The sequence below is a fragment of the Phoenix dactylifera genome, chromosome 2 (assembly GCF_051530095.1).
Source record: "Phoenix dactylifera cultivar Ajwa chromosome 2, Ajwa_hap1_PhDact_Kaust_v1.1, whole genome shotgun sequence".
Classification (NCBI taxonomy): Eukaryota; Viridiplantae; Streptophyta; class Magnoliopsida; order Arecales; family Arecaceae; genus Phoenix; species Phoenix dactylifera.
In genome coordinates this window covers 17,663,528-17,689,420 of record NC_143191.1, presented here as the reverse complement: position 1 = coordinate 17,689,420, position 25,893 = coordinate 17,663,528, and the positions used below count along the sequence as shown (strand labels likewise).

The 25,893-nt window shown below is 38.7% G+C and overlaps 2 pseudogenes; one reads left to right on the top strand and one right to left on the bottom strand.

Annotated features, from left to right (window-relative positions):
• Positions 1–277: 277 nt before the first annotated feature.
• LOC149768236 (small nucleolar RNA R71) lies at positions 278–375 on the bottom strand (annotated as a pseudogene).
• Positions 376–401: 26 nt separating this feature from the next.
• Positions 402–5,334, top strand: LOC149768235 (uncharacterized; annotated as a pseudogene).
• Positions 5,335–25,893: the final 20,559 nt, after the last annotated feature.

The window sequence follows — 25,893 nt, the reverse complement described above, 5'->3', positions numbered from 1 at the left end:
CAAACCAGGAGTAATTCAATTGCTGCCAAAGTATCATGGAATGGAATCTGAGAACCCTTATCTTCACCTTAAGGATTTTGAGGAAATTAGCATCACATTTAGAGTACCAAATGTATCGGAAGATGTCCTTAAATTGACCTTGTTTTCTTTTTCCTTAAAGGATAAAGCCAAAACATGGCTGAACTCCTTGAGACCTAGATCGCTAGGAACATGGCAGGATATGCAAAGAGAATTCTTGAAAAAATTCTTTCCCGTACAAAGGACTAACTTTTTGAAAAGACACATTAGTAACTTCCAACAAAAAGACCATGAAACATTTTATGAATGCTGGGAGAGATTTAAAGATTTGCTTCTCTCTTGTCCTCATCACGGGTTTGAAACATGGAGAACCATTAGTTTCTTTTACGAAGGGTTGTCTCCACAATTAAAACAATTTATAGAGACTATGTGTAATAGTCTATTTTTGGAAAAGCAACCCGATGAGGCATGGGATTATTTAGATTCTCTCTCAGAGACTGCACAATTATGGGATACAGGGGATAGAGTGAATAAACCTTTGCCTAAGCCTACTAGCGTTGGACAAGGGGGCCTTTATAACCTTAGTACTCAAGATGATATTCAGGCTAAAATGGCAGCCCTTACTAGGAAGGTAGAGGAAATTGAACTTAGAAGGATTGAACCCGTCAAGACCTTAGAACATAACAGCGAGTGTTGTAGGATTTGTGAGATGCCTGGTCATCTCACCACTGATTGCCCCACAATACCCGCATTCAAGGAAGTCTTGCATGATCAGGCCAATGTTATGAATACATATCAAAAATCTTTTAATAATCCTTTTTTGGGTACTTACAACCCTGGATGGAAGAACCATCCAAATTTCAGGTGGAGGAATGACCAACCTCAACAAGTATATAACCCAACTCCTCCACCACCGCAACCTCATTATGCACACACACCCCCTCAAAAACCCAGTCTCGAAGAAACTTTGCAATCTTTCATGCAAGGTCAAGCTAAAATCAATGATGACTTAAGAAATCAACTGACAACGCTGACCACTGCTTTAAGTGCTCAAGAGAAAGGTAAGCTACCAGCTCAACCACAACCTAATCCTCAAATCTATGGCGGTAGCAATGCATCATCTTCAACTTCGCATAAAGAACAAGCAAAGAGTATAATAACTTTGCGAAGTGGAAAGGTTATTGACCGACCAGTCCCAGAACAAACACAAGTCATACCTGATTCTGACCCTCCCAAGACAAAAGAAAAGGATAATGAAGAAACTGAAGCACCAACATCTACTGAAAAAATTGAATGTCCTTTTCCTGCACCATTTCCACAAAGATTAAAGCCCTTGCAAAAGCTTGAACCAAACTCTGAAATTCTTGAGCTTTTTAAGCAAGTAAAAATCAATGTACCTCTTCTTGATGCAATCAAACAAGTGCCCTCCTATGCAAAATTTTTAAAAGATTTGTGCACTGTCAAGCGTCGTTTAAATGTCAAGAAGAAGGCATTTTTGGCTGAAAATGTAAGTGCAATTTTACAGCATAACATTCTCCCTAAATATAAGGATCCAGGTTGCCCAACTATCTCGTGCATCATTGGCAATTTTAGGATTGAGCGAGCATTGTTAGATTTAGGAGCGAGTGTGAATTTGTTGCCATATACGGTATATGAGCAACTCGGTTTGGGTGAGTTGAAGCCAACAACTGTAACCTTACAATTAGCTGACAGGTCAGTGAAGGTCCCTAGAGGGATTATTGAAGATGTGTTGGTCCAAGTAGACAAGTTCTATTTTTCTGTTGACTTTATCGTACTGGGCACACATCCGGCTTTCAATTCACCATCTCAGATTCCGGTCATCTTAGGACGTCCATTCCTTGCAACTTCTAATGCATTGATCAATTGTAGGAATGGTGTCATGAAGCTTTCTTTTGGCAATATGACCTTGGAACTGAACGTCTTTAGTATAGGCAAACAACCCAGTGATCATGAAGAAAGTAAAGAAGTTGAATGGGTTGAAACCATTGCGGAAGAATATTTGTTAAAAGAAACATTTACTGAATCGGCCGACAATGGTTTGATAGATTGGTGTTCTGAAGGTACCGCTGATGATATGGTCCCACCTATTTTAGATAACTCGGATATCATGATGGTCAATGGGTGGAGACCGAGAATAGAGGAATTTGAACAGTTGCCACCTCTAAAAGCAAAGATAGTACCATCCCATGAACAAACACCTAAGCTCGAGTTGAAACCTTTACCGAAGGAACTCAAGTATGCCTTTCTTGGATCCGGGGACACATTTCCTATAATCATCTCATCTGATCTGGATCATGCCCAAGAAAGAAAATTACTTGGTGTTTTAACGAAATATAAGGGAGCTTTAGGATGGTCTATTGTCGACTTGAAGGGGATTAGCCCTTTAATTTGCACGCACCGGATATATTTGGAGGACAATGCCAAAACCACAAGGCAAATGCAACGCAGGTTGAATCCTACGATGAGAGATGTGGTTAAAGCAGAAGTCCTCAAGTTGCTTGACGTGGGTATTATTTACCCAATTTCCGATAGCAAGTGGGTAAGTCCTACTCAAGTCGTGCCCAAAAAAGCAGGTCTGACGGTAGTCAAAAATGAGCAGGGTGAACTAGTTCCAACTCGTGTTTCGACGAGTTGGCGCATGTGTGTTGACTACCGAAAATTGAATTTGGTCACTAGGAAAGATCACTTTCCCCTACCCTTCCTAGACCAAGTTTTGGAAAGAGTTGCAGGACACAAATTCTATTGTTTTCTCGATGGCTATTCCGGGTACTACCAAATCGAAATTTCACCTGAGGATCAAGAGAAGACTACCTTCACTTGTCCTTTTGGCACATTCGCTTTCCGTCGGATGCCATTCGGGTTGTGTAATGCACCTGCAACATTCCAAAGATGCATGCTCAGTATTTTTGAAGAAATGAACGAAAAATTTTTAGAAGTGTTTATGGATGATTTCTCTGTTTTTGGCGATTCATTTGATGATTGCCTGTCACATTTACAAACAGTCTTAGCTCGATGCATGGAAAAGAATTTGATACTGAATTGGGAGAAATGCCACTTCATGGTGCCAAAGGGAATTGTCCTAGGACATATTGTTTCATCGAAGGGCATGAAAGTTGATAGAGCTAAGATTGACTTAATCGCCAAGCTACCTGCACCCAAGACGGTTAGAGATGTTAGATCATTTTTGGGTCACGCAGGATTTTATAGGAGGTTCATCAAGGACTTTAGTGTCATAGCTCGACCATTATGTAACCTCCTATCCCTTGATACACCATTCAATTGGACTGAAACCAGTCAAGAGGCATTTGAAAAGTTGAAGTCTATGCTTAGCACTGCACCCATCGTGCGACCACCTGATTGGTCATTACCTTTTGAGATCATGTGCGATGCTAGTGACTATGCGATAGGAGCTGTCCTGGGACAACGCAAGGATAATAAGCCATATGTCATTTACTATGCAAGCAAAACTTTAAACGATGCTCAAATGAATTACACCACCACCGAGAAGGAATTGCTTGCAGTAGTGTTTGCATTAGACAAATTTCGCTCTTATATCCTTGGTGCTCCTATTGTTATCTTTACAGATCATGCAGCGCTAAAATATTTATTGGATAAGAAAGATGCCAAACCACGCTTAATATGATGGATACTTTTACTCCAGGAATTTGACATCACTATCAAAGATAAAAAGGAAGTAGAGAATGTGGTTGCTGACCATTTATCACGGCTAGTTGTTCATGATTTGATGCCACAGTTGCCCATCAAGGACTCGTTCCCTGAAGAGCAATTGTTTACACTTTCTACTATGCCATGGTATGCTGATATTGTAAACTTTCTTGTCACGAACCGGATGCCGGGGCATTGGGGATCGAATGATAAGAATAATTTCTTGCGTGAAGTAAGGAGTTATTATTATGATGCCCCTTATTTGTTCAAGTATTGCAATGATCAAATCTTTAGAAGATGCATTCCGGATCATGAGATACAAAGTGTACTCTCTTTCTGTCATGCCAATGCTTGCGGAGGACACTTTGCATCTAAGAAAACGGCAGCTAAAGTGTTACAATGTGGTTTTTATTGGCCTACACTATTTAAAGATGCCCACGAGTTCTGTAGGACATGTGACCCATGTCAACGTGTTGGAAGTCTAACTCGTAGGCAAATGATGCCTCTTCAGCCCATTACTGCTATTGAAATTTTTGACATGTGGGGCATCGATTTCATGGGCCCATTCCTACCGTCTTTTGGATATGAGTATATTTTAGTTGGTGTTGAGTATGTGTCAAAATGGGTAGAAGCTGTTGCCTGTAGAACTAATGACCACAAACCTGTTTTGAAATTTCTAAAAGAAAATATTTTTTCACGATTTGGGATGCCCAAGATTATAATTAGTGATGGGGGAAAACATTTCTGTAATAAGCCTTTTGAGATCCTATTACGAAAGTACGGTATCACTCATAGAATTGCAACTCCTTATCACCCGCAGACTAGTGGCCAAGTAGAGCTAGCCAATCGGGAGATTAAACAAATTTTAGAGAAAACGGTGAATCCATCATGCAAAGACTAGTCTTTAAAACTTTCTGATGCATTGTGGGCTTACTGTACTGCTTATAAAACTATTCTTGGTATGTCCCCGTATCGGCTAGTCTATGGAAAAGCATGTCATCTACCTGTTGAATTAGAGCATAAATCATATTGGGCCATTAGAAAATTGAACTTTGAATTGTCAGATGCTGGTTTAATTCGAAAATTACAATTAAGTGAGTTGAATGAAATTCGTCGGGATGCGTATGACAATGCTAGACTTTGTAAAGAACGAATGAAAATTAGGCATGATAAATCAATTCTAAGAAAATCTTTTGAACCTGCACAAAAAGTTCTTTTGTATGACTCTCGCTTACATCTGTTTTCTGAAAAGTTACGATCAAGATGGACAGGTCCTTTCATTGTAAAAACTGTTTTTCCACACGGGGCAGTTGAAATTGAGAATCCACAGGATGGTCAAATTTTTAAGGTAAATGGACACAGATTAAAACCTTTTCTTGAGAATTTTGCAGATGAAGAGGACTCCTTTCCCTTGGAGGAGCCTTCTTATGACTGAGCATGACGGCCAAGGTATGTGTATATTAGTTAGAATTATTTTTTTTTCTTTTATTTTTTTTCTTATTTTGTAGGTCTTCTTTTCTGAAAATCAACAGCTCAAGGTATTCTTCTTCTCTCTAATATTCTTTTCTCTATTGTTTCTCATATATAGCTTTCTTGCATCTTTTACATTGAGGACAATGCAATATTTAAGTTGGGGGGAGGGAAATATTTTGCAAAAAAAAAAAAAGTTTTTGCATTTGATTTATTCCATTACTTTCTTTTCTGAGCAAATGCACATGCATTTTTATATTAAGTTTGTGCAACTATTAATGCAAGGAATACATGCATACTATGACTGATCAGTGACCTATTATTAGATCCCCACACGTATACTTAATGATAATAGGAAAGCCTCAGGAGTTCACATTTGTTAACTGCATTTTTGTTAGCCTTATCCGTAAAAGAAGTATGAGTATCCTTGTTCGTACCATAAGGTTCAGGATTTGGTTTTCACATAAAGATAGAGGTTGAATATCCCAGTTAGATTACTTAGGTGCCTTATGATCCGACCTTGGTTGACCTATAGTCACGATGCAGTCACATATATAATAAAAAAATATATATATGGTTCAGTCTATCTTCTCTTTTCTTGCACACAAAAAAGAAAAAAACAAAAAAACAAAAAATCCTCATGATGACAAGTCTGTCCTCGTGGCGTAGTCTGATTCGAGTAATTAAGCCCGAGGGGTGTTTCACCTAATGTCTTGATCCAACTGGATCGGGGGTCATTGGCTGAAAGCTCGCTACACGGATCTTACTAGAGCCTAATGGGGTTGGACTATTGTAATCGTCATATGTGTTTTAAAAATAAAAATAACAATAAGCATGAATAAGGTTGGTTGGACTGAACCTAGTGACATGTGGTAATGGCTGGTTTGACTCCATTGTATTGGACCTCTGTGTACCCGGGTTGTTTAGTTGGGATTGATAGCTCTTTCTTTACTTGCAAACCATTCTTGACAAATTTAGACAACATGTGATATTTTGAAAATTTGATGGATCAGGTACTAACAAACTGTAGAAAACACTTGTGAACTTGAGTAGTGCACCTAAAACTCAGGCAGTGCCCTGTTGTGGTGGAGGTATTAGTACTCTGAGAAAGTCATGCAATTTGATGCACACTACACTTTTATATTTCCTTGCTTTGACAGTTGCCATGCTTGAAAATATATATCAATTAATTACATGTGTATTAACTTAGGATTTATTTCATATTTTTATTAGAATCTCATGTCATATAATTCATGATGTTTGTGGGTAACATCCCTAAAAACCCTCACGAGACAACACTCGTCCACTAGGGTAACCTAGGGGTTTAACGGCTTGTTGCACGTGCTAAGTGCAATCGTGATTCCTACGAAAGTGAGTACATATCTTAGTTTTATATCTTTAGCTTCAATAAAAAGTCATAGGTTAAACCATACCTTTTGCACTCTCATTCTATTATCTGCTCATTAATTGCTAGAGACTAACAATAAGCTAGTTGGGGGGTGTGATGAGAGCACAAAAGTGCGATTTATACATCACTTAAATTAGTATTATTGCTAACAAATAATGATAAAATTGCTGTATTAATATTATATTTTTGTGGGGTGCAGGTGATCGGAAATCAAAGCTAAAATATACATTAGGTTCAAAAAGATGCATCACTATAGGTGACCAGCCAATCGCATGGGTCGACCCCAGTTGCACACTAGGAGGAGGTCAAGTTCAGCTGTCCACTTCATCGCAGCTTCAGTCTTCTATGAGCCCAAGCATCTGAGCCGCGTGCAGCCCATCCACCCGCGTGGAAGAATCGCGAAGCATCTTCCGCGTCTGCTTCTCCAGAGCAGCCCAACGTGTGACCCCTCATCCAGTGTCCGTGCAACCTCCCAGCACCCAAATTTCATCCTTCGATCCAGCCATCCATCATCCATGGAGCTTCTTCCGCGAGCCATCCACGGTTCAGATCTCCCAAGCTTCCACATTCACAGCACGTCCCAGCTCCATCCGACTTCATCGCAGCGTCCACGTCCGAGTTCCTCACGAGCGCACGCCTCGTCCGCACCTCATCCCAGCAAAGATCCATCTTCCCATCCCGTGATTTCAACATCAGCGATCATCTCCCGTCCGCGTCCATCCTTTTCTTCCGGATTAAGCAAGCAATCAGCCTTCCGTCTTCCTCGCAGTCCACACATCCTTCCGTGAAGCCTTCCCGCATCCAACTTCTCCCAGATCTCCCAGCCAACCGTGGTGATTCACCCGTATCCACAGCATTCCCAGCCGCCTGCGAGGATCTTCAGCCGAGCCTGCCACGCCACGTCAGCCCCAAGGATCCGTGATCAGCTCCCATCCCGCGTTTGGCCTTCCCGCATCCGGGATACTCGGAATCTCCCCTTATCCTGTGGGATCAGGGACCAATCGCAGCATATAAGGGGGTTCTCTCGGTTGGCAAAGGGGAGGGCAGTTCATTCAAAAAAAAAACAGAGCCTCATTCTTTCCCATTCGGCAGGAAAACTGAGGAGCCCTCTGTCAAAAGAAAAAAAAGAAGAAAGGGAAACAGGGCCTCCCTGTTTCCGAAAAGAAAAAGAAAGAAAGGAAAAGGGGAAAATGAAAGGGGGATTAATTTTTAAAATGGGTGGCTGATTTCTTAGGAGGGAGATGGAGGAACCTTTGATGTATTGCTCTTTGAAGTAAACTCTAAACTTTTACCTTCAATGAATCATATTTACTGATATGTTTTTGATCCATGCATAGTTATTTCGTAGATAGCTCTTTAATGGATTATGATTATTGATATATGGATTGCTTTAGTATTTGATTCATCGTAGACGTAGAAAGCACGATGAATGCTTAGAAATTGAGTTCATATGTTCATGAAACATATACCATGATTAGATCTATCCTACCATTCATTTTTAATCAAGAACCATAGAGTTTATTTCTTGGGTGCAATATCGTCAAGGGGGATTCCAGATCCCTACCATCTTTATTTTATTAAACTTTGTTTATTGCTATATTGTTCTCCGATTTTAATTTCTGAAAATCAAAACATAATTTTAATCCACAAATTTATTGAATTAATTAATCTAAAATTATATTAAATAATCTCATATACATTTCGTTCCCTGAGGATTCGACCTTGGACTCTCGAGAATTTACTACTTGTGCGATTCTCCTGCACTTGGGAGAACAATTTTATTTTTGCATCAACCCTCTTCTAAGGATACAAAATCAATCTTCACTCAAGGGTTTTGTGAGGATATCAGCAAGTTGATCATCAGTGCAAACAAATTCAAGCATCATATCACCATTTAACACATGATCTCTTATGAAGTGATGTCTTATCTCAATATGTTTAGTTCTTGAGTGTTGGATTGGATTTTTAGTTAGATTTATGGCACTTGTATTATCACAATTTATGGAAATCTTATCTTATTTAATGCCATAATCTTCAAGTTGTTGCTTGATCCATAAAATTTGAGCACAACAACTTCCGGCAGCAACATATTCGGCTTTAGCCGTAGATAGTGCAATCGAGTTTTGTTTCTTGCTAAACCATAAAATTAAGTTCTCTCCTAAAAATTGACATGATCCGCTGGTGCTTTTTCTATCAAGTTTACAACCAGCGAAGTCTGAATCAGTATACCCTATTAAGTTTATGCTTGATTCTTTAGAGTACCATAGACCTATGTTTTTTGTTCCTATTAGATATTTAAAAATTCTCTTAACTGCAATTAGGTGTGATTCCTTAGGATTAGATTGATATCTAGCACACATGCATACACTAAACATGATATCAGGTCTACTTGCTGTAAGATATAGTAAAGATCCTATCATACCTCTATACTGCTTTTGATCTACTGATTTACCTGATTCATCTTTGTCTAGTTTGCATGATGAGCTCATGGGAGTGCCAATTGACTTGTTTCCATCCATATCAAACTTCTTTAGCATTTCCTTGGTGTATTTAGCTTGATTGATGAAAATTCCTTCCTTGGATTGTTTGATTTGAAGTCCGAGGAAGTAGTTCAATTCTTCCATCATGCTCATCTCAAATTCACTCTGCATTAATTCAGCAAACTCTTCGCAAAGACGATTGTTAGTAGCACCGAAAATAATATCATCTACATAAATCTGCACTACTAATATATTTTTGTTTTTCTTTTTCAAAAATAGGGTTGTATCAACATTTTCTCTAGAAAATTTATGGTCTAATAGAAATTTGCTAAGTCTTTCATATCATGCTCTAGGGGCTTGTTTTAGACCATAAAGTGCTTTATTTAGTTTATAAATATGATTGGGTATTGATGATTCTCAAAACCAGGAGGTTGATCTACATAAACCTTCTCATTAATATACCCATTCAAGAAGGCACTTTTTACATCCATTTGGAATAATTTAAAATTTTTATAACATGCAAATACTAGTAACAATCTAATTGCCTCAAATCTAGCTACAGGAGCAAAAGTCTCATCAAAGTCTATATCTTCTTCTTGATTATAGCCCTTTGCTACTAGTCTAGCCTTGTTCCTAACCACAACTCCATTTTCATCAAGTTTATTTTTGTATATCTATCTAGTTTCTATTATTGAGTATTCAGTGGGTCTTTCAACTAAGTTCCATACTTTATTTCTTGTAAATTGGTTAAGTTCCTCTTGCATAGCATTTATCCAATTTACATCACTTTCAGCTTCTTCAATGTTTTTAGGTTCTAAATGTGAAACAAATGCAAGATGATTATTTAAGTTTCTAAGAGAGGCTCTAGTTCTAACAGGTTGAGATGGATCATCTAAGATTAATTCTTTAGGATGACCGTGAGCATACCTCCAAGCCTTTGTAAGCCCATGTTCGGCAATTACCTCTTGGCTTGTTGAAGTTTCTTCAACTTGCTTGGGTTCATCCTCTTGTAAAGTCATGTGATCCATCTTTTCTTCAATTATTCCTGCATCATCATCAAACACTACTCTCTTGCTGGAGGAAGCATCATTAGACTCATCAAAAACAATATGGATGGATTCTTCAATAACAAGGGTTCTTTTGTTGAAGACTCTATAAGCCTTACTTGATGTAGAATATCCCAAAAAGATACCTTCATCAGATTTGGAATCAAATTTACCTAAGTTATTTTTGCCATTATTATGAATGAAACACCTACAACCAAACACATGAAAGTAGTTTACTTTGGGCTTTCTATCTCTCCAAAGTTCGTAAGGTATTTTCTTTATAATTGGTCTTAATAGAACTCTATTTATTATATGACATGATGTGTTAATGGCTTCTCCCCAAAAATACTTTGGGAGGTCACTTTCACACAACATGATCCTAACCATTTTCTCTAGGGTTCTATTCTTTCTTTCCACAACTCCATTTTGTTGTGGTGTCCTAGGTGCAGAGAAATTATGAGTTATTCCCTTTTTACTACAAAATTCATCAAATAGATGATTTTCAAATTCCGTTCCATGATCACTCCTAATTGCTATAACTGAACTATTTTTTATATTTGTTACCTCCTTGTAAAATTTCTTAGAGACTGAAAATGCTTCATCCTTATGAGCTAAAAACATGACCCATGTATATCTAGAAAAATCATCAACTATGACAAGTCCATACTTGTTTCCACCAAGGCTTGTGGTCCTAGTTGGTCCTAAAAGGTCCATGTGAAGTAGCTCAAGGGGTCTAGTTGTAGAGACATAATTGATGGACTTAAAAGAGCTTTTAGATTGTTTGCCAAATTGACATGCTTTGCAGATTTTGTTTTTCTCGAATTTCAGCTTTGGCAAACCAATCACGGAATCTCTTTTAACTAATTTAGATAATGTGTCCATGCTTGCATGACCTAATTTACGATGCCATAACCAACTTGCCTCACCAAGCTTAGTATCATTGGCTACTAAGCAGTGGCTATTTTTAGCAAGATCATCAAGATCTACTACGTAAACATTGCCACGTCTTAGTCTTTTGAAAACTAAACTATTGTTAGTTGAGTTGGTTATGATGCACATGGATGGCTTAAATAATACATCAAAACCTTTATCACATAGTTGACTAATGCTAAGTAAATTGTGCTTAAGACCATCTACAAATCGAACATTATCAATAAAGGTTGAAGGTGTGATTTGTATCTTACCAATACCCATGATGTGACCTTGGTTATCATCTCCAAAAGTCACCACACCTCCTTTCTTAGGTTCTAGGGCGAAGAATTGCTCCTTGTCATCCGTCATGTATCTTAAGCAGCCACTATCCAAGTACCAACAGTTTTTATTGAGCTTGGCTGCAAGACACTCCTACACAAGAAAATCATATAATCTTAGGTACCCAAGTTTTCTTGGATCCTTCAAGGTTAGCTATGTTGGTTCCTTTTGGAACCCAAACCTTTTTAATTTTTCTTTTAGCTTCTATTTTTCTATGGTCACACACATTAGCTTTAGGTCCTACTTTTCCACAACAGAAACAAGTTACATTTTTAGTTTTACTTCTCCGGCTTTTACAAAGAAGTTTTTGAGAAATTTTTGCTTATTCTTTGGCTTATACCCTAAACCGGCTTTATTAAATACAGCTCTTTGATTATTAAGAAGCATTTCTAATTTTTCAGAGCTATAGGTAAACTTCTCAACAATAGGTTTATATTTTTCAAGTTCTTTTGTTAGGTTCAATTTCTCTGTTTTTAGTAAGCTTAAGTCTTTTGTAAGATTATCTTTTATAGTTTGATTACTGTTTTTATATTCTGTAATCTCTTTAGTTAGTCTTTCTTTGTCTTTAATCAAGGTACAATTCTTTTGAGTTAATAAATGGTTGCTTATTTTAAGTTCTAAGTTTTCTTTAATAATGGAGTCCTTTTCCTTAATCAGACTATCATTTTTATGACTATAAGATTTATTAGTCACCCTCAAATCTTTGTTTTTAATGAAAGTGGGAGTCTCCACTCCTACATGGGTTCGGTCCTATTAAAATAGGGTGACACCCATGTATACCTATCAGAGCACGCATCTCTATACGCCTCCGGACGGAGAGCCACGCTTCGTCACACGATCACGCGTGAGAGTTTCCGGAGATCGGTCACAACTCTTGGATCTTTGCTCTGATACCACTGAAAGGGGATCCTAGGTTCTTCGGTGTTAAGCATGCGGATTTTTTTTTTTTTTTTAAAACCATGGCTGAACCTGATCGGGTTGCCTACGTACCCCTTCATAAGGGGGATCAAGCCATACGTAGTTCTTTTTAAGTTTTAAAACGCAGCGGAAAAATCGAATCAAATAATTTAATTCATGCATGCTTACAAGATCAAATCTAGAAATTAGCACCTTAAGAACACATTGGATTATGCCGGAATCGTTTAAACAATTATGCTAAAACTTTCATGCATGATTAACTATCAGATCTGAAACTTAAGAACTCTATTCCGATTAATCTCCGAATATCCATTGAATGGATTCTGGAGATATCTCCGTGAGGAGCCCCAAAAGAGGGTAAAACCTCGGGGAATCAGACCTAGATCTTGACACCATAATAAAAGATTAATGTAGGATTAATACCTTTTATGATGGATGAAACTTGTGGATCTGATCCTCGACTTCGCAGCCACGCACACGAATGGCCTCTACGAGAAGTCCACGCGAAGTTCCTAAAGAGATCCAATCCTGCGGAAGTGCTAGCTTGCGCAGAATTTCTTGAGGCTGAAATTTGATCTTCCAAACACTATCAACTTTTGATCCGCCTTCTTGGAAGAATTTGGAGGAAAGGTTTAAAGAGATTGAAGAGGACTTAGATCTGATCTAAAGACTCTAATCAGGGACCCCTAACACTAATGGCGCGATGGACTTAGAGGAGGAAGAAGTCAGCTAGATTGAATGCAGAATTTTTCCATGCATGAACTAGGGTTCCTCTCTTTTCTTTTTCCTTTTTTCTTCTTCTTTTTCTCTCTTTTTTCCTTGAATTCGACCACCAGATGATGGAGGTCCTTTTAATGTTGCTCTCCTACCTAACTTCATGCCAACCATCCCATATTTGTGGAGGATTTTGTGGGGTTTTGAATTTTGAATTCAAAATTCAAGTTCATGTGCCATTACATGATGAAGCTTGATCTAATCTAAACCATTCATCATGTTGCCAATTCCCTCTTTCAATTTCGAAATTCCCATGCCCCTAATCAGATTAGAGGGTCACGTGGTGATTTTGTGGTGATTAAATTCGAAATTCAACCTTAATTAGAAGTGAGATAAAGATAAGGATGGCATATGTCATGAAGAGAGAGAATTTGATCTTATCCAATTCTTTTCATGAATTTATCTCTCCATTTCGACCCATCTAATGATGAAAGAGGTCCCTGATGTTGCCAAGTGTCCCATGGCACCATTAAATAAATTAAATTAATTTTTAATCATATTAAAAATCAATTTATGGCGCCATGCATGGATATGTGACAAGTGGATTTCAAGATCCGAATAGTTTCAGATCAAACCCATTTAATTTAATTAAATCCTAACAATTAGAATGATTCAATTACCATGGGTTAAACCTAATCCAATTAGGTCAATCCCTAATTAAGCACAAATTTAATCTAATTTAATTTGGTCAACCTAAGTCCTCTTGATTCAGACCTAATCCAATCAGGTCAAAAACCCTGATTGAGCCCAGAATTGAATCTAATTCAATTTGGCTCATCCTTTGTCTAATTACTCAATCCAATTGAGTTCATTAGCAATCTAATTACTAATTAATCCTCCGATAATTACTTTAATTATTTTATAAGATAATTTGCCAATCGAATTGACCAAATTACCCCTGAATGATTCTTAATCATTCATCAGCCTTCTTGATCAATCAGGAATCTTCTATGCGTGTGACCTCATAGGTTCGAACCTAAGCCGGTAGTATAGGAACGACTTCCTACACTAATCGATGTGACCATCTAGCAATGGTACCCGATGTCCGAATAGGCCGAATATATGCGAAGCAAATATTCTGGAACCCTGAACTATGGTTACTGTATAATTCAATCCCTTTGACTCTTAATGCCAGGATGACTTAGAGCTCACTGTCAACCCTATAATTAGTACATCCATTATGTGATTAACTTTAGATATCCCGTGACTCCTCACTGAGATTACCCTGGCCGGTTTTGCTAAATTAGTCACAAGACATTATCTCCTGTTTGCAGGAGGGGTCATTCCATCTTGACTCACAACTGACTACGCAAGTACTTGACTGCACCCAGTGACCTTCCGTCACTGAATTAGAAATTCAGGTAGTCCGGTACCAAAGTACAGTGAGTTGCTTGCTAGTCACAGGTTGCGGTCTCAGGTCAGAGGGCCAAACTTATACCCATATCCACTCGGAACATCTCTCGACAGTAGAGCGTTCCGGAATTGGTCACGTTCAGTGAAATGTACTCCTACACTTCACCTGTATGGCATACCAGTGTCTCCACACTCCTTGGTTAAGAGGACAACCAACGTATATGTCACACAACGACCTAATCTCGATAATGTTGTCGTCCTAGTAACAACATATCATTTGGTCGCGAACAAGTTTAAGGACTCAAAGATAAATCCTCCTTTATCATAACATAAGTCCTAAGGACTTCATCATATAAGAGTTCATTTGAAGATGAAATGATGAATAATGCCAAATAATACTTTATTAATTTGTCAATTTATTTACAATATTCAATCATCAATATGCTGACGATTGACATTTAGGATACAATTCCCAACAACTCCCACTTAGCCTAAAGCCAATCGGCACAGTATCTAATACCCATCTTCGACTTGTGTTCGTTGAACTCTTTGATGCCGAGGACTTTGGTAAATGGGTCAGCCAGATTTTCTTTTGTGTCAATCTTCTGAAGATCAATATCATCTCGTTCTATAATCTCTCGAACCAGGTGATAACGTCGCAGAATATGCTTGGTCCGCTGATGTGCTTTAGGTTCCTTTGCCTGAGCTATGGCTCCAGTGTTATCACAAAATATAGGAACTGGACCATCAATGGAAGGTGCCACTCCCAGCTCGGTGATGAACTTGCGCAACCATACGGCTTCCTTGGCAGCATCAGATGCTGCAATGTATTCTGCTTCACATGTAGAATCTGCCACTGTATGCTGCTTGAAACTCTTCCAGCAGATGGCCCCACCCTTAAGAGTGAAGATATATCCCGACACGCTCTTGCTATCATCTTGATCTGACTGAAAACTTGAATCGGTATATCCCTCAAGTTTTAAGTCAGAATCACCGTAGACAAGCCACTGATCTTTAGTATTTCTCAAATACTTAAGGATGGTTTTGACAACCTTCCAGTGGTTGCTACCTGGATCAGACTGGTATCTACTCACTACTCCTAGTGAGTATGCCACGTCTGGTCTAGTACATGTCATGGCATACATTATAGATCCCACTGCCGAAGCATATGGAATTCTATCCATAGTCTCTCTTTCTTGAGAGGTTGTCGGACAATCCCTTTTAGAGAGGTTAATTCCATGGCCCATTGGAAGATAGCCTTTCTTGGAATTAATCATACTGAACCTTTTCAGTATAGTATCAATGTATGTGGATTGGGATAATCCAAGCAATCTTCTAGATCTATCTCTATAGATCTTCATCCCTAGGATGTAAGATGCTTCTCCCAAATCCTTCATGGCAAATTGAGATGATAGCCAAACCTTTATTCCTTGTAATGCAGGAATGTCATTCCCGATTAAAAGAATGTCATCCACATACAAAACAAGAAATATAATAACTGAACCATTTGCCCATTTATAAATGCAAGGTTCCTCTTCATTCTTAATGAAGCCATATGATTTGATCACCTTATCAAATCGTATGTTCCAACTCCGTGAAGCTTGCTTTAATCCATAAATGGATTTTTGAAGCTTGCACACCTTAGACTCATCTGCAGATATAAAACCTTCAGGTTGCATCATATACACCTCTTCTTCTAAATCTCCATTTAGAAAAGCGGTTTTAACATCCATCTGCCAGATTTCATAATCTAAGTGTGCTGCTATCGCAAGCATAATCCGAATGGATTTGAGCATTGCCACAGGAGAAAACGTCTCGTCATAGTCAATACCATAACGTTGACGATATCCCTTGGCAACCAGACGGGCTTTATAGGTCTCTACTTTTCCGTCTGCGCCCCGTTTTCTTTTGAAAATCCACTTACACCCTATGGGTTTAATCCCTTCGGGTGGGTCAACTAATGTCCATACATCATTGACCTTCATGGATTCCATTTCGGATTGCATGGCTCCAAGCCATGCATCAGAGTCATGCCTCTGCATAGCATCCATATAGGTGATCGGATCCTCATTGTTTTCATCAAGTTCGACAGGATCCCCGTCCTGGACCAAGAAACCATAGTATCTGTCCGGCTGACGTGGTACTCTACCTAATCGCCTTAATGGTGCATCTAAGATGGGTTCTGGATCTGATCTAATCAAATCTGACTCAACTAGTTCAGTAGATGGTGTCGGATCTTCTACATGTTGAACTTCCCTAAGCTCAACATTAGAGCTTTTAGTTCCTTCACTAAGGAATTCTTTCTCTAAGAAAACAGCTCTATTGCTTACGAATAACTTTTGTTCTTCAGCAAAGTAGAAGTAATATCCTTTAGTTTCTTTAGGATAACCAACAAAGAAACATTTGTCAGACTTGGGTTCAAGTTTGTCTGTCTTCAAACGTTTGACATATGCTGGACACCCCCAAACCCTAAGGTGAGACAGCATTGGCTTACGTCCAGTCCACATCTCATGTGGTGTTTTATTTATAGACTTACTTGGAACCTTATTTAGAATGTAGCAGGCTGACTCAAGTGCATATCCCCAAAAGGATATGGGCAGACTTGCAAACCCCATCATGGATCGAACCATGTCTAACAGAGTTCGATTTCTTCTTTCTGATACACCGTTATACTGTGGTGTACCAGGAGGAGTCCATTGGGAGAGAATCCCATTCTCTCCTAAATATGTCAAAAACTCATTGGAAAGGTATTCGCCTCCTCGATCTGATCGAAGAGTTTTAATACTCTTTCCAGTTTGTTTTTCTACTTCATTACGATACAATTTGAACATTTCAAATGCTTCAGATTTATGTCTCATTAAATAGACATAACCATACCTAGAAAGGTCGTCTGTAAACGTAATGAAATATGAATACCCACCTCTAGCATCTGTGCTTATTGGCCCACATACATCGGAATGTACAAGGGTCAATAAATCACTGGCTCGTTCACCTTTTTCGGTAAAAGGTGATTTGGTCATCTTACCAAGAAGACATGACTCACAGATTGTCAATGATTCACAATCATTAACATTGAGGATTCCCTCTTTACTTAACCTGTTCATCCTGTTCTTGTTAATATGACCTAGCCTATGATGCCAAAGGTAGACATCCATGACATTATCTATTCTAGGACGCTTACTTGACGTGTACATTACATTAACAGGTTGTGATAACAAGTAGATGCCATTGCTCAATTGTCCATTCATTACAGTAACACCATTCATAATGATATCACAAGAATATTTCTTTATTGAAATTTCATAACCGTTCATGGCCAAAAGGCCTACGGAAATTACATTCAATAAGAATGCAGGACAATAGTGACAATCACTCAAGACAACTACATGAGAATTGAAAACAAGTTTGAGATTTCCTAAAGCTAGAACTGGAACAGATCTTCCATCTCCAACATTCAGGAATCTCTCGCTGTTTTCAAATCTCTCATTGACCTAAAGTCCTTGCAATGAATTGCATATATTAAACGGACTTCCAGTATCTAATACCCAGGTTGAATTATCACATATAGAGAAATTACAAGGTGTTATCATATAAATACCTTGATCAGCAACTGATTGCCCTTTTCTCTTGCTTAGCCTGTTCGGGTCAAGTGAGGTAAGGTACTGAGGACAATTCCTCTTCAATGCCCCTGCTTCTTACAATAGAAGCATTCTGCCTGACTTTGGTCATCCTTAATCCTTTTGGTCTGACTATGCTGAGTTTTCAGCTTTCTATACCAATTATTGAAGTTGGGACTAGTCAACTTGTCATTATCCAATAATGAGCGAAGTGACAAACTTGTGGCCATTTCTACATAAAAGAAAATTTGGCTATTAGTATATGAATTGACTAAACACAGTAGACTTGGACTTTAGTCTAAAGATACTCCCACTATTTTATACAAATTGGTAGCCTCTACCTCCAATTCGAAAAATTACTCCTAATTCTTTAGTGGGCACTAGAACCCAATAGATCGCATATAGGCCCGAGTGTGGCTCGGCTAACCCATATGCACCTATTGGTAGGTTCTAAACCAGTTGCTTCACCAAGCAACTTCTAGTGATAATTTTGTCCTAGGTTCTTCGGCAGGCGTGTGGCGCCTCCACCGAATACCCTAGTTAGGTCCAACCATTAAATGATAGGGTTAAGTCTAATCAACTAATAGACGACCAAGCCCGAGTGTGGCTCGGCTCACCTGACCACCTATTGAAGGTACACTTAACTCATCATATATTGAATGACAATTCCAATGCTTGATAAGTACCAGGCGTGTCGCGCCTCCAATAATTATCAAAACATTGGACCCATTATCACCCAACTTAATGGGAGGCTATGACCTAGTTATCCCCATAACCATTTCATTTTAAGGACCTAATAATTTTAGAGGATTTCATAATTAGGATAGATGAGAAGATCCGGTTAGTCTAATTTCTCCCACTGACTTCACCAAATCAGATTAGACTCAAACCGGTTAAGGAGACACCTAAATCAGTCAAACTGATTTTCCTTATAGGCATGGGCTAACTCGAATCATTAAGTGATCCAATCAAAATGTGATTGACCATGTCGGCCAGGTAAGTGAGATCGGTGGAAGGGATATGCCATTAACTCGGCAAAGACGAATCAGTGCGAGTAGCTCCCAATTAAAAACCACCGGTCAAAACTGCCAAACTTACCTTAGACACCGACTGGTTAATCAATTTCGATTTGATTACTCAAATGACTCGGGCTACACCTCTGAGCCTAAATCAAGTTCCATCTTGGTCTAATCAAAGACATGGACTTGATCCATCTACAACTATTGTAAATTGATCTAGAATTTTCTTGACCTAATCTAGTTACTACTTAATTAGATTTGATCAATTAATTCTATTTGTCCATGTATGATTCTAACCTTAGGTCTAACTCAATCCTAGGAACTTGATTCAAGCTAACCCATATGCCCAAAGAATTATGCAATGTCAATTAATTGAGTTACAATTCTATTTCATAACACTTAATTCTCAATTAAGTTTAGACTTATGAAAGTTTTGATCATTGCATATTTCTTTTTAATTACATATTAATTACAATCTTTCAGTTCTTAAAACATATTTTCAGATCTGAGTTTTTGTAATTAATCACATGTAATCAGATTAAATTCATGTTTAAGTCATTATATTTAATGTTCATGCATCACATATACATAACAACATGAATTAATACAAACAACATACATCTTATGTATTTGTTTTTTCACTTTTATTTTCAGATCTGATTTGTTCATTAAAATCAGAGATCATATGAATCATAAATTTTATTTAGATCTAATCTAAACAATATTATGATTTCAGATTTATTTATGTTACAAATCTTAACACAAACATGCATCATATGCATTCAAAATTTCAGATCTAGTTAATCATGCATAATCAGCAATTAAATCAATCATAAAAAATACTTTAGATCTAATCTAAGCATGCTCATGATTTCAGATTTAATTACAAGAATTAAAACATAAAAGTTTAAACATGAACCTGGCTCTGATGCCACTGAAAGTGGGAGTCTCCACTCCTACATGGGTTCGGTCCTATTAAAATAGGGTGACACCCATGTATACCTATCAGAGCACGCATCTCTATACGCCTCCGGACGGAGAGCCACGCTTCGTCACACGATCACGCGTGAGAGTTTCCGGGGATCAGTCACAACTCTTGGATCTTTGCTCTGATACCACTGAAAGGGGATCCTAGGTTCTTCGGTGTTAAGCATGCGGATTTTTTTTTTTTTTTTAAACCATGGCTGAACCTGATCGGGTTGCCTACGTACCCCTTCATAAGGGGGATCAAGCCATACGTAGTTCTTTTTAAGTTTTAAAACGCAGCGGAAAAATCGAATCAAACAATTTAATTCATGCATGCTTACAAGATCAAATCTAGAAATTAGCACCTTAAGAACACATATGATTATGCCGGAATCGTTTAAACAATTATGCTAAAACTTTCATGCATGATTAACTATCAGATCTGAAACTTAAGAACTCTATTCCGATTAATCTCCGAATATCCATTGAATGGATTCTGGAGATATCTCCGTGAGGAGCCCCAAAAGAGGGTAAAACCTCGGGGAATCAGACCTAGATCTTGACACCATAATAAAAGATTAATGTAGGATTAATACCTTTTATGATGGATGAAACTTGTGGATCTGATCCTCGACTTCGCAGCCACGCACACGAATGGCCTCTACGAGAAGTCCACGCGAAGTTCCTGAAGAGATCCAATCCTGCGGAAGTGCTAGCTTGCGCAGAATTTCTTGAGGCTGAAATTTGATCTTCCAAACACTATCAACTTTTGATCCGCCTTCTTGGAAGAACTTGGAGGAAAGGTTTAAAGGGATTGAAGAGGACTTAGATCTGATCTAAAGACTCTAATCAGGGACCCCTAACACTAATGGCGCGATGGACTTAGAGGAGGAAGAAGTCAGCTAGATTGAATGCAGAATTTTTCCATGCATGAACTAGGGTTCCTCTCTTTTCTTTTTCCTTTTTTCTTCTTCTTTTTCTCTCTTTTTTCCTTGAATTCGACCACCAGATGATGGAGGTCCTTTTAATGTTGCTCTCCTACCTAACTTCATGCCAACCATCCCATATTTGTGGAGGATTTTGTGGGGTTTTGAATTTTGAATTCAAAATTCAAGTTCATGTGCCATTACATGATGAAGCTTGATCTAATCTAAACCATTCATCATGTTGCCAATTCCCTCTTTCAATTTCGAAATTCCCATGCCCCTAATCAGATTAGAGGGTCACGTGGTGATTTTGTGGTGATTAAATTCGAAATTCAACCTTAATTAGAAGTGAGATAAAGATAAGGATGGCATATGTCATGAAGAGAGAGAATTTGATCTTATCCAATTCTTTTCATGAATTTATCTCTCCATTTCGACCCATCTAATGATGAAAGAGGTCCCTGATGTTGCCAAGTGTCCCATGGCACCATTAAATAAATTAAATTAATTTTTAATCATATTAAAAATCAATTTATGGCGCCATGCATGGATATGTGACAAGTGGATTTCAAGATCCGAATAGTTTCAGATCAAACCCATTTAATTTAATTAAATCCTAACAATTAGAATGATTCAATTACCATGGGTTAAACCTAATCCAATTAGGTCAATCCCTAATTAAGCACAAATTTAATCTAATTTAATTTGGTCAACCTAAGTCCTCTTGATTCAGACCTAATCCAATCAGGTCAAAAATCCTGATTGAGCCCAGAATTGAATCTAATTCAATTTGGCTCATCCTTTGTCTAATTACTCAATCCAATTGAGTTCATTAGCAATCTAATTACTAATTAATCCTCCGATAATTACTTTAATTATTTTATAAGATAATTTGCCAATCGAATTGACCAAATTACCCCTGAATGATTCTTAATCATTCATCAGCCTTCTTGATCAATCAGGAATCTTCTATGCGTGTGACCTCATAGGTTCAAACCTAAGCCGGTAGTATAGGAACGACTTCCTACACTAATCGATGTGACCATCTAGCAATGGTACCCGACGTCCGAATAGGCCGAATATATGCGAAGCAAATATTCTGGAACCCTGAACTATGGTTACTGTATAATTCAATCCCTTTGACTCTTAATGCCAGGATGACTTAGAGCTCACTGTCAACCCTATAATTAGTACATCCATTATGTGATTAACTTTAGATATCCCGTGACTCCTCACTGAGATTATCCTGGCCAAGGTTTTGCTAAATTAGTCACAAGACATTATCTCCTGTTTGCAGGAGGGGTCAATTCCATCTTGACTCACAACTGACTACGCAAGTACTTGACTGCACCCAGTGACCTTCCGTCACTGAATTAGAAATTCAGGTAGTCCGGTACCAAAGTACAGTGAGTTGCTTGCTAGTCACAGGTTGCGGTCTCAGGTCAGAGGGCCAAACTTATACCCATATCCACTCGGAACATCTCTCGACAGTAGAGCGTTCCGGAATTGGTCACGTTCAGTGAAATGTACTCCTACACTTCACCTGTATGGCATACCAGTGTCTCCACACTCCTTGGTTAAGAGGACAACCAACGTATATGTCACACAACGACCTAATCTCGATAATGTTGTCGTCCTAGTAACAACATATCATTTGGTCGCGAATAAGTTTAAGGACTCAAAGATAAATCCTCCTTTATCATAACATAAGTCCTAAGGACTTCATCATATAAGAGTTCATTTGAAGATGAAATGATGAATAATGCCAAATAATACTTTATTAATTTGTCAATTTATTTACAATATTCAATCATCAATATGCTGACGATTGACATTTAGGATACAATTCCCAACATTTAAGAGTTAAGAATTTATACTCATCCATTAGTTCATTAAAGGCATCATACAATTCATCAAAAGTAAACTCTAACTGAGTTTCAGATGTTACCTCATTATCATTTACCATGAAGCAAAGATTTGCTTTTTTCTCTTGTTCCTCATCCGATGATGATGATGATTGATCGGAGTCTGTCAAAGTGGAGACAAGAGCTTTCTTCTTCTTGTATTTGCTGCCCTTCTTCAGCAAAGGACAGTCGACTCTGAAATGTCCCGGCTTCTTGCATTCATAGCATCCGATTCCCTCACTTTCCCTTTCCTTACCTTTATCCTTGTTGAAGGAACTTGAGGAACCTCTCTTCTGATGAAAGGACTTCTTCTGGTTAATGAATCTTCTGAACTTTCACACGAGAAGAGCCTCTTCATCGTCTCCCTCATTGTCTTCTTCTTCACTGCTGCTACTGCAAGATAGATCCTTGTTAGAAGAAGTAGATTTGAGGGCAATTACCTTTTTCTTATGAGAGGATTCTTCTTCGCTGTGTTGTTTCATTGTGGGCTCATGCGTCATTAGGGATCCAAGAAGCTCCTCGAGTGGCAGCTTGTTCAAGTCCCTTGCTTCTTGGATTGCCGTGACTTTGGCTTCCCATGACCTTGGTAAAGAGCGAAGAATTTTTCTGACAAGATCACTGTTAGTATAACTTTTGCCAAGGCTTTTTAGGCCGTTGACAATATCAGTAAATCGAGTAAACATGCAAGAGATGGTTCCACTAGAGTCCATTTTAAATAGTTCATATTTATGAACTAGCATGTTAATTTTAGTTTCTTTAACTTGATTTGTGCCCTCATGGGTCACTTCAAGTCTATTCCATATCTCTTTTGCAGAATTGCGAGTAGAGATTCTATTGAATTTATTATGGTCGAAGGCACAATAAAGAACATTCATTGCTTTAGCATTTAGTTCTGCCTTCCTTCTATCATTATCATCCCAATCTTTCTCAAGCTTGGGTATAGCAATGTTATCAACATAGATAGAAGGGATATGTGGTCCATTAATTATGATGTCCCAAACATCATAATCTTGATAAATATCCTTATTCTAGCCTTCCAATAGGTATAATTAGCTCCATTAAACAATGGAGGTCTATCGGTGGATTGCCCTTCACTAAAGGAAGACCCAAAAGGGGTTGTCATCTTAATCTTTGACTCTATTTACGGATTGGAACACCAATCGATATGAGAGCACCTGCTCTGATACCACTTGTTGCCCAAGGAGACAACCCAAGAGGGGGGGTGAATTGGGTTTGGATTAATTATTGACAAATTAAAACTTAATGAGTAATTAATTAATTCTAATACAAGCAGGTTAATTAAGCTACTTGATAAGGAGATTGGAAGAGACGAATAGCCAATGCAAACACAAGAAAATTTTATAGTGGTTCGGAGCCAACCCTTGCTCCTACGTCCGCTCCCCATGCTTCACTTGGGAGTTCACTATAATCTCTTGGATTACAGCTGGTTGTTTTACAAGATCACAACCCAACTTATTGTTTTCGCGAGATCACAACGAACTCGGTCGGTTTTCACAGGCTCACCGACTAGAACCATCCGATTGTTTTTCCAAGATCACAATCAAACCCTTACACCGTTGGTTTTAACTTTGGCTCACCAACAAACCTTACAATCCTTGATTCAATCCCCTGATTGAATCAAGTAAGAAAAACAGTTCGGGAAAAGATACAAGGAAAGCTTCTTAAAAAGCAAATATGAATCAATATGAATAGAGTAAAGTTAGAAGTCCTCAAACAGATTTCGGAAGAGGAACAAAGGACTTCTCGAACTCTGAGTCTCCTTTTTGAGTGCACTGAAGATTTGATGTCGAAGAAGAGCCTTGAATGCGAAGGAAAAACTTCTAGAAATGAATTGAATGCGTTTCTTCCTTCTTTTGCTTATCTTTTCTCTCAATGGACTCTTGGTAGTTGGAAACGACTTAATGCACCGATGGAGTAACTCTCTTGTTGTCTACTACTGTTTACTCTGGCTATTTAAACAGTCTCTTTTGAAAAATAGCCATTAGACACTGATTTGTAGCCGTTCTGCACAGTCTGCACCTCCTGACAATGTATCCGTTGGGGTTGGAGTCGACTCGCTCGATCTGGAGTCGATTCGGCTATTGCTGGAGTCGACTCGGCTGTTGCTGGAGTCGACTCATGCTTTAATGGAGACGATTCATCCACTGTTCAGGATTTGAATTAAAGTGTCGTCCCAACCTGGAGTCAACTCGGTCCAACCCTGGAGTCGACTCACCAAGATCTGAAGATGATTCGGCATTTTGGAGACGACTCGTTCTCAGGATTTCAGAGATCTATTTTTCTGCATTTCTCTCTCGAGTCGACTCGGATCCTCTTGGAGTCGACTCGGCTCTCAGAGCCCGAAAAACCGATCCTCTATCTGTTGATCTGAGCTGCCTCGGAGTCGACTCGCACTTTGTTGGGGTCGACTCGGCTGACTTGGGGTCGACTCTCGAATTCTCGGAGTCGACTCGTTCACAAGATCACTGAGTTTGGTTTTCTGCCTTTCAGTCCGCTTTCCTCTAAAGTCGACTCTGGCATGATTAGGAGTTGACTCGCCAAACGTTGGAGTCGACTCGCATCCTTCTAGAGTCGACTCGGTAACAGGATCTAGAAAACACCTCTTTGTCTTTCTGTCTGTTATTCCTTGGAGTCGACTCAGATCTGTAGAGAGTCGACTCGTCAAGCATCGAAGTCGACTCGAAATCTTCTGGAGTCGACTCGGTAACAGGGTCTAAAAACCATCGTTCTGTCTGATACCCTTTGGAGTCGACTCGGAACCGTTGGGAGTCGACACGGCAAGCATCGGAGTCGACTCGAAATCTTCGGAGTCGACTCGGTGACAGGATCTGAAATTCATCTTTCTGTCCTTCTGTCTGTTCTCAGTCGAAGTCGACTCGTAGTGTACTGGAGTCGACTCAAGCTTGTGCTAGACCCTCTGAAACACTTAGAGTCGACTCACAATCTTCAGGAGTCGACTCGAGCTTCAGACTTTGGCTCAATTGAGTTCAACACTTTGCCAAATTACTTTGAATCAAGGCTCGATGCTCTTAAAA